General features: G+C 40.7%; 1 pseudogene; it reads left to right on the forward strand.

The window, feature by feature from the left end:
* The first annotated feature begins 9,984 nt into the window (after window positions 1-9,984).
* On the forward strand, window positions 9,985-10,468 carry LOC122550247 (large ribosomal subunit protein eL24 pseudogene; annotated as a pseudogene).
* Window positions 10,469-10,709: the final 241 nt, after the last annotated feature.

Genomic DNA, 10,709 nt, shown 5'->3' on the forward strand with positions numbered 1-10,709 from the left:
AGAAGTCGCAATAGTAATTGTTACCACTGTTGTAGGCAACTAGTTCAGACAGCAGTAACATGTATACCTTAGAGGCTACAGTAAAAGGAAGATGCTCACTTTGGAATGCACAAGGTACTCACGAACAACAAGCATCCTGTTAGGAATATTGTTAGGAATTTGAATAAATATACTTCTATGGACTATGAGAAACAGAAAAATGGCACTCAGATATTTCTGGACTGAAGAGGATTTATCATGCAATTTCTTGGAGACCATAGGATTTATGTTCTTTATTGCTTAGCAACAGCCCTTGACTGAGATTGCTATAAAATTTCTGAGACATGGTGTGAGATCTTGAAGAAGCTTGCTGAAAAAGCATCACTCTCTACTCTATTCAGTAAGAGAAGATTCTTAAAACAAAGATAACTAAAAGCCCGCTCTCTTCGTGAGGTAGTTTGAAAACCTAAAAAAAATCAATATTGGAATTTGTAACTGTTTCCCACCTGAATTTGAAACCTGATCTGAAGATTATCATTCTGAAATCATCAGCAATTTTATTTCATCAACAGGGAATCAAAGGAACTATGAGAAGTCAATCCATTCTATCTTCTGGATCTGTACAATTGTGTTGGACATTTTTTGTGAATTTCTTTCCATAAAACCATAAGAAATAGGAACAGGAATAGGCCATTTGGTTCCTTGAGCCTCCTCCACTAATCAATAGGACCTTGGCAGATCCATCATTCTTCATGTCCACTTACCTGTCCTTTTCATGGTGTCACATTAGCTATTTTCTAGTGGTCTAGGACCCTCCCTGACCATGGTGATTCCTGAAAGATCACCACAATCTCTTCAACCATCTCAGGGGTATACTCCATCTAGTCCAGGTGATTTATCCACCTTCAGACCTTTCACCTTCCCGGCACCTTCTCTTCATCTTTGCCCCCTGACTCTCCTGAAGTTCTGGTATGCTACTGGTGTCTTCCACCATGAAGATGATGCAAAATGCCTATTCAGTTCCTCCACCATTCCTTTGCCCCCATAAATACTTTGCTAGCCTCATTTCCAGTGATCCAATCTCCGTTCCTGCTTCTCTCTTACCTTTTATATATCTAGGAAAGTCATTTGCAATCTTCTTTTATATTACCAGCTAGCTTACCTTCATATTTCATCTTCTCTCCCTTATTGCTCTCGGTTATCCATTAGTTTTTAAAGGTTTCCCATGCTCCGGTTCCCTACTAAACTTCACCACATTGTATGTTTTTTCTTGTGATTTTATGCTGTCCCTGACTTCCATTGTCAGACATGGTTGCCTCGCCGCCTGTTTTTATATTTCTCCTTCCTTGGAATGAAGTTCTGCTGTGCCTCCCGAATTACCTCCAGAAACACCTGCCATTCTTGCTCTTACATCTTCCTTGCTGGGTTCCCCTTCCATTCAACTCTGGCCAGCTCCTCCCTCCAGTTTTTGCAGTTATCCTTATTCAATTATAATATCATTACATCGGATTCCAGCTTCTTCCTCTCAAGCGGCAGGGTGAATTCTATCATATTATGGTCACTGTCCTCTAGGGGCTCCTTCACCTTAAGCTCCCTAATCAAATTTACAACATTACACATCACCAACTCCAGAATGACCTGTTCCTTAGTGTGTTCTACTACAAGCAGCTCCAAAAACCATCTCATAGACATTCCATGAATTCCTTTGCTTGGGATGCCATAACAACCTAATTTTCCCAGTCCACCTGCATACTGAGCCCCCAGTGATTATTCTAATAGTGCCTTCCTTACATGCCTTTTCTATCTCCTGATTTATTTTCTGCCCCTCATCTTGACTACTGCTAGAAAGCCTGTACATTACTCCCATCAGGGTATTTTATGTTTCCCCAACTCCACCCACACAGCTTCTACGCCTTCCAACTCTGTATTACTTCTTGCTATTGATTTGTTGTCTGTAAATTACCACAGGCTACCATTAATTTGGTTACTTATTAAGAAACCTCACAGACAATCCAATACTGAAACAATTACTTAAACTATGTTACATGAAGCAGCCAAAATAAGAGCCCTCAAGTAAGCAAGTTAAGCCTCACGACTCAACTTCGCTATTACCAAATTAAGGTGGAATTTAGCTACAATCCAACCAACAGCATCTCTCTCTAGATGTGTACAGAGTTCGATAATTATGCATGGTTCTGTGCAGTTCGATTACTGTAGAATCTTAAAACTTAATTTGCATAAGATTTTATATCTTCTGAAGTTTAGATGTGACATTATTGATGATCCTTTAGATCCATTCATCCACAGCACTGATTACAGTTCTGGAGTCATCAAGTTTATAAAATTAGATTAGCTTATGGAATCCCTACAGTGTGGAAACAGGCCCTTCAGCCCAACAAGTCCACACCGACCCTCCGAAGAGTAACCCACCCAGACCCATTCCCTTATATTTACCCCTGATTAATGCACCTAACCTAGGCAAGCCTGAACACTATGGGCAATTTAGCATGGCCAATTCACCTAACCTGCATATCTTTGGATTGTGGGAGGAAACCTGAGCACCCAGAGGAAAACCACCCAGGTATGGGGAGAATGTGCAAACTCCACACAGACAGTCACCCGAGGATGGAATTGAAACCGGGTTCCTGGCCCTGTGAGGCAGCAGTGCGCACCACTGAGTCACCGTGCCGCCCATAGTCTATAGCTTACCCTCTTACCTGCTTACCATGCAGGTGCATGGCATCACCGTTTTCTTGTTACATTCAGTGTTAACACTCTTCTCTCCAGGAAACAGCTTTTCTATGGTGTTTTTACTCCTTCTTCTGAGGGGCAGTTTAGGTGGATTGGCCATGGTAGATGTGGGAATATGGGGGTGGGGGGTTGGGGAGCTGGGTCTGGGAGGGCAGGTCTTTGGAGAGTCAGTACAGTCTCATGGACCGAATGACCTCTTTCTACACTGTGGGGATTCTATGAGTCAATGATTCTAATCTATGACTAGCATGTTGCTTTTAGTTCCTTTATAACAGTTTCTTCTTGTCCCTTTCACCTCAAGAAACAGTCTGTTCCAGAAAGAGTTATTGGTAATTATTTAATCCCTGAACAGCTATTAAAGTTCTGCAGTTTACAATATCACATATTTAATTTCATTTCTTCCTAACAAGGCAACCTTCTGCCTATCTGCATGTCCTTTTGATAGAATGCATATCCTTGGATATTCAGTTTCTAGCCCTAGTCCCCTTACAGCCATGTCTCTGTGGTACCCACAACATCGTACCCACTAATTTCAAAGTGACACTTGAGTCATCATATAATTCTGGAACATACTAATATTCTTTTAAATAAACTTAGATCCAGTAAGTAAGGGTGAGCAGACAGCCATTGAGCTAGAGAACAACGGCATCTCATTGAAATAAACGGTTTGGATTTCGAACATCTCTGTGATGCTCTGAGAGAAATAAGATGAAAATAAAACAGCTCATAGTGTGTGGCAACCTGAAACCGATCCTCTCCAACATGGAGAGACTGGCCAGTCCCATCCAGTGATTTGTCAAACCCAACCTGATGCAGTCTCTGTTGACCAAGGTCACAAATTCTACTGCTTCCTTGGAATGGCATTGCACTGCAGGGAAACTCAGTTCGAAAGAGACTTGTCTAGTCACGCAGCTGCCCAAGGATCTGTTCTCCAATGGATCACTGGGTTAACTCAACAGACACTCAGCAGTATTGGTTGGGAACCTACATGGACTTTCACTGAAAGCCAGCCCTCCCACAATCTGCAGAGAGTGGTCCAGTTGGTCACCTGAACTACTTGCCTCAGAGTCTCAGCAGCCATGTAGCAGTTGTGTTGTTGATTCTCAGGTTGTACTTGTTGAAACAAATGGTTAGTCTCTCATAATCACAAGATGTGGATCATACAGGACGTCACTGTCTGAAGTACTTCTTAACACCCTGTCCCTTCCTTCCCCAGTCAGTAAGTCTGGCCTCACCTGCAACTGTCAATCCTCCTCTCAACTACAGGGAAACCTTGCTGATGATTTGCTTGTGCAAATAAAACCCTGAAATTTATGGCAAAGATTTTGCACAGAAGCCCACCAAATGTTTTATTTAAATAAACCTGGCTCCAGTAAATTAGGGTCAACAGGTAATTATTGAGCTGGAGAACAAAGGCACCTTATTAAAAGTACAATGATGTTCCACCCAAGGTTAAAAATAACTCATTATATTGTGTGATATAAAATAGGTAGTTTTGTTCATTTGAGTTACTGAAACAGTTATTTTAGAAGTTAATAACGATACACATATTTTCTTAGAATGCATTTGGTACATTTTAATTGTTCAGAATCAAGGCCGATAGCACAAGGGCAATAGCTAATGGTTACGGAGGTGGGGAGGGTGGTGATACTCCAGCTGTACGTTTGTGTCATCCAGCCACCCGAGATCGCATTTCCTGTCAAACATTGGACTATTACAGCAGCATTTTGGGCCTCACTGTGTTGGGCTTGGGAAAGGTGGGAGGGCGCTGCAGTGAGATCCAGAAAATTATTGCAAATCCACACTTGAACACTGCTCTCGACATTCCTGTAGCCTTGGGATGTTAGCCAATGATGGGCCAGGTTGTGTATTACCCTCTCTGAATGGAGGCAGGCAATCAATTTCAATAATTAAGGCCCCAGTGAGAGGCAGGTGTTTGGGTTCACAGGGTTTTCGCCCACAGCAGTACAGCCCCATGCCACGTATCAAGTCTGACTGAATAATGGCAGTCCAGGGAGCTGTTAGACACTGAGGCTCCCTCCTTCAAACAAAGGGGTCTCCAACATGACAGTCAGCCCAATCATGCCTCTGCAGAAGTTGTCCCTCTAATCTGAGAATGCTTTCTGCTTGGCACAAGCAATCTATTAATTTAATGTTTAATGGATTCATCTATTTCGAGGAGCTTTCACGTTCACTGGTCTGTTATCTGCAGCACCTACCTTTCCTGCCTAACCTGCAGAGATACTAGCATTCTGACTGATCTCTCTACCATCCATAAAAGGATAGTGAGATCAGAAGTAGATAATTAGGCCCAAAATCAGGGTCACAAAGCTGGTTATAAAATCCTGCTATATGTATCTGTTTTCAGACTATCAGTGGTTTCTGTTGTGGTCATATTCACCAGGACTACCTAAAATGTCTTAGGTAGATTAATTGCCTCCAATTCTTCCTATTGGTATTAATCCAAGTTACTGAAGCCAAATGAGGAAGAATGCCCACATAAAGTCTTCAGCAGAAGATAGGCTTGATATAATAAATGTTCATTATATAATACTTAATAGCTTGTTAGATTACATCTGACATACCTATGATGGTCTCTTGTAAGGCATCAGGCTCAACCTATGAGAAAGTATACATTACTGTTACTGAAACATTCTCACACTGACTTGGTAAGAAACTGGAAAGGTCCTCCCAAGATCAGTCCTTTACGTCCTGATGGTAAGAGCTTATCTTGTGATGTTGGTTAACCCTCTCAGGTACTAACTGCTTTGAACAACAGTCAACATCAAACTCTGAACTTCCCGCATCTCTACCTCTCCACTTCCCAGCTGAAGGGTAAACTACAAAAAAGAGAAACAGGGCCGGTAAAACAATTATCAACTTGTCTGCTTCTAAAATTAGTGCATGTATGTTTGTTAGTCATAGTTTAGATCAGAGTGGTGCTGGAAATGCGCAGCAGGTCAGGTAACCTCAGAGGAGCAGGAAAATCGACGTTTCGGATAAAAGCCCTTCCTGATAAAGGGCTTTTGCCCAAAATATCGATTTTCCTGCTCCTCGGATCCTGCCTGACCTGCTGTGCTTTTCCAGCACCACTCTGATCTAAACTCTGGTTTTCAGCATCTGCAGTCCTCACTTCTGCCTGTTTGTTAGTCATATAGTGTCATTCATCAATACGTACTACTAACTTTTGTTGCCAGGCATGTAGACTGCTGTATAGTTGTCCAACAAAAATTTCATTATATCTCTCACAATTGCATATAAACAAAATGTCTTGAAATAATTCAGAGATTTGCCACAGCTAAATACCACAGGCAACACAAAAGTCTTTAAGATTAAGACTTTGTTTGGAAGGCAATACTGTATGTGGTTCTGAACATAAACTGATTGACTGCAATGACATTTAAGGATTCTGCATTATCTCTGCAGTACCAAAGAATTTCACTGATGGATAAATTTGCACTAGTTAATAGACGTGCTCCACCAATGTCAAAATTACATTCTAAAATTGTTTTTCTTTCATTTTTTGATTCTGTTTGGAATTAAGCTACATTTTTAATGATTAAATTAATAGTTACAGTTCACCCATTCCCACGAATTGCAGCTTTGAAATGAATCCGAATCTTATACAGCCAGACTAGGTTTAGGTTCAAAGTCTAGACCTCGACAACCTCAGGAACAGTAAATTTCCTACAAAAAGTGTGGTCATTGTTTGAGGATTTTACAGACTTTATCTTTTCACTACTTTTGAAAAGCAAAGCATCAACAAATTCATGGAAATGCATCTAAAGGATTAATTCATACAGAGAAAATCATGAAAGAAAGATATATAATTTAGGAGATATAAATAAGCTAGATGTGCTTACAAGTTAATTCACATCCGTAATGACTTTTTTTAATGGAGATACCAATCAGTTAATGAAATAGTTTCCACAAAATGCACAATGTCACAGTTAATTAAATTTGCCAACCTTCATTGATTTGATTTGCCTTTTTATTATTATGTCTCCCGACATCTACCTATTGAAAAAGCCAAGGGAAATTTAGCCTTTGTTGTCTCACAATAAAGCTCAATCAACAGTACCCAAGACCAGAGGCATATTAAGACGCCTGATGTCTAAGCAAAAATTGAAAATTCCATTGGTTCAAGCTCCAAGGTGTGATTCTTTTACATCCATACCTATAATAAAACATCAATAGCTGGGCACAAGATTTAAGTCACATCACCACTTGTTTGTATGCAGCCCCTCTTGATTAGATGAAATTGCGCTCATTTCAAGCTTATGGGGAACAATTGTAATAAATTAAACCTCTACTCAGTTCTCAGTGGATGGGTGTCTACAGTTCAAATTGGCCCAGAATTTGAAATTAGTTAGTTTTATTTCAAGAGGTTCTCAGGATGGCTGACATTATGAATGATGTATTCTGATGGACATTGATGTTAAAGAACTTTATGATAAGTTATGTCAGTTAAATGTAGGAATTTTGCAGATACATTTGAGATGATTTATTTTCACTGTTTCTAGTGTAATCATAAATGTGCTCTTTTAGAACTTAGGCTTGTTTTCAGTAAAATTGGAGGAAATGTGCACAGTACATTGAAGTACAGTACTTCATACAAAATTGCAGCATTTTTAGAAAAGCATGTAGACCAGATCCATGATATACTGCCAACTTTAATGCCTCAGATTGCACTGAAACTATGCCGTCAGTTTTACAGACCCTAGATGATGGGAATGGACAGCTATATAAGATGATAAAAAGCCACACCCTGGCAACGCCAGGGAGGTCTTCTGCAGTGGGCTACGATTGGTGTTGATTGCTCTCTTCACAGAGCTAGGCCTCTGACTTACAAAATTAAGGCCCTTCTAGAAGCCACTGAACAGGGTTACCAAGGAGATCTCCAGCCATGTGGTGAGACCATTAGTTTTGTGGATATGGACTCTCTGTGGAAGCTCAGGGATAATCAGAGCCAGAGGTTCCATAACCCAAAAGGGAATTTGGGGGGGGGGGGTTGGGTAGGGAGGGGTGCAGGGAGGGTGTTGAATGGGCAGGGATGAACACCCCTGCAGCCCCAAAGACCCTGTGGAAGGATTGGAAGGATTTCCTTTCTGATTGTCAGGGCTTTGCATCAACAGAAATACAGAATTTTAAATCATACTTTCTTCTAGGATGATGTCTCACTTTTAAAGATGGCCCCTAGGTTTCCTAGCTGTCTCAGCAGCATTCATTTTACCTGAGGACACTGCTGAGGCTTCAGAGTTGATAGATTTCTGATTGGATTTGCAACATTAGGACCCTGCCTGCCAACTTTAATTGGACAACATGTCTGGAGGCAGCCATAGAGGCAGAAACATTGTCATGCAAATCCTGGTATCAGCCTGTATGGGCCAGCATTTGGGATCAATATTGAGTACTTTCTTGCACCCTGTCCATTTATCCCTTGTACAATCTTCATCTCATATCCTCTATGTCCAAGGGATACAGACTTGAAAGAATATGACAAACGATTTAGCCATTCATTGTCAGATGTGGCAGGCCCACATACCGTACTATCATCCTCTCATTTCACCTGCTTAATACTTTCGCTATTCAAATATGACCCTGGGGGTAAAAGATAACCATCCCCACATGCTTCTATCCCTTCCATCTTCTTAAACCACCACTTTAACCTCCACCAATGTGTGAGGGGTTCATGGGTTTCTTTCCAATATGATTGATACCATCCAGGCAACTGTATATTCTGCTTTCCTTCCCTTCTCCAGCCCAGCAGGCTAAACATTCTGTAAAGACCCACCCTAAATCAGTCCTGAACTCACTTCTTGCCTTCCACATGCTTTCTCTGAGATAAACCTGGCCATGAAGTAGGCTTTCACCTTCCTTGATCCCCTTGATTCTCATTAAACCACTGGCAATCCAATATCCCTCCTGGTTCTCAGGTTACCGGATATTGTGAACAGTTCTCCCTCTTCAAATACTGTATATTCCCTCACAGCTTTCTATCTACTTTTACTGGCCCATTCCTCAAAGACCAACACTTGGACTAGTCTCTATCCTTGAAAGCTAACAACTCATTTCCAAACTCCTTTTCTCTCCAAAGCCCTTAAGCATGTTGCCATTCCTCTATTCCACACCCATCATTCCTGTGATTCTATGTTTGAATCCCTGACCTCCTTCTGTCACATAGTTGATCACACCAACCTGTCCATTGTCATTGTGGTGACTGGGGTGGCATCTCTCAAATCACCTGCAATGACCTCATTTGCTATTTCACTAACGGATCCTGTCCACAAAGATGTGTCCTTGATCTCTTCTACTTTGCAGCTCCACACTCTGTGATATTTCACCTGAGGGTAAAGCTTTACTGTCCTCCCATCCAAGCTTAAACTCACCCAAATCACCCTTGACACCTTCATTATCATCACATTCACTGCCAAATGTGCAAGAATATCTTAATAAATAAAAAATTGAGAGAGGAAACACATTGTTTTCAATCTCTAATTTCTTAGCTGCTGAATGCATCCCTCTCCCTGATAACTCTATGTAACTGAACCAGACTGTTCACAATATTTAATATGTTATGAGCTCTGATCACATATTGTGTATCATTAAAATCATTTACTTCTTCCAGATGATCATCTGACTCTATCCCCGCTTAACTTGTTACTGTTGAAATCGTCGTGCATTGCTTTATTGCCTCTATGCATGACTATTCTAAAGCATTTCTGACTGTCCTACATTCCACCCTCAGGATGCATGAAGTCATCCAAAACTGCAACCTATATCTTAATTCACATTGTTCCATTCATCCATCACCCTGTGCTTATTCTCGGTTCAGCAATACTTTGCTTTTAAATTTGTCATTCTCATTCCTCAAGCTTTTCCCCAAGCTACCTATCTCATCGCCTTTAGTTCCAAACCTTCCAAAGTATCTGTTCTCCTCCAACTCTCACCTCTTTAACATTCCCAATTTGAATTGTTCCACATTGTTGCCTAAATTCCTCTATAAAACTTACTGCCTTTCTATTCTCTTTCTAGATGCTCCTCAAAACCTACCTCTAATCAAATGTTTTCACCTGTCCTAATATTTCCTTATTTGGCTTGATGTCAATGTTTGTCTCTATCATGCTTCTGTGAGCATCATTGAAGATGCTCTTTCAATGCAAGTTGTTGCTATGCCTTTCTGTGAACTTAACAATGGTTGAAAATTTTTAACAACTTGGCACATTCTTCCCTCACACCATCTTAACAGTCAACATGAATCTATGCAGTTTTAATGGATGTAAAATATACCCAGGTCACAGGAACTGCCATGCCAGGATTAATGGGAAGGTTTTCCAATTTCTGAATTCTAAATGTGAGTCAACATTCCTCTTCAATAGAGATACTCGACAGATCACCTGGACTAACTGTATTGTACAGGCACAAGGGGGTAGTCTGAAGAGATGCAGAGAAAGCACTCCCATTGTGCAGTGAAGTTCCAATGAGCTATGACAGGTGCCTCTCTTGCTGAGATTATGGCTAAGTGGAATCAGAAACATGACACGTGCAACAGTTAATATGAATAAGCAGTCAGGGCTGCAAAAGAGTCTAAGAAGGCCAAAGCAGCAACAACGTCAGTGCAATTCCAGCTAAGGCTACTCTGAAGGCAGCACCCAAACAAAAGTCTGATCAGCCAATTAAGTCTCAGGTTCTATATGTTGGTGGAAAATACTGTATAACAAAAACAAAACCTGAATAAAATAAAATTAATACATTGATATATTGTCGTGACCACAAATCATAAACCTGGATCACATAAGGACATATTGAACTTTTAATTATAACTTACATTTCTTTTAGAAAAGCACATAGAACCAAACAAATGACTCTGAACATAAATTCAGACCAATGTAATTCAGTGAGTGTCTGGAAGGCCTGTGTGCAATATCTTTAGTGTGAAAGGAGTCACAGCTGATGAATTTCAAGCAAGCATCAAAGAG

The sequence above is a fragment of the Chiloscyllium plagiosum genome, unplaced genomic scaffold (assembly GCF_037043375.1).
Source record: "Chiloscyllium plagiosum isolate Xiang-an unplaced genomic scaffold, Cpla_swu_hap1 HiC_scaffold_5, whole genome shotgun sequence".
NCBI classification, from domain to species: domain Eukaryota; kingdom Metazoa; phylum Chordata; class Chondrichthyes; order Orectolobiformes; family Hemiscylliidae; genus Chiloscyllium; species Chiloscyllium plagiosum.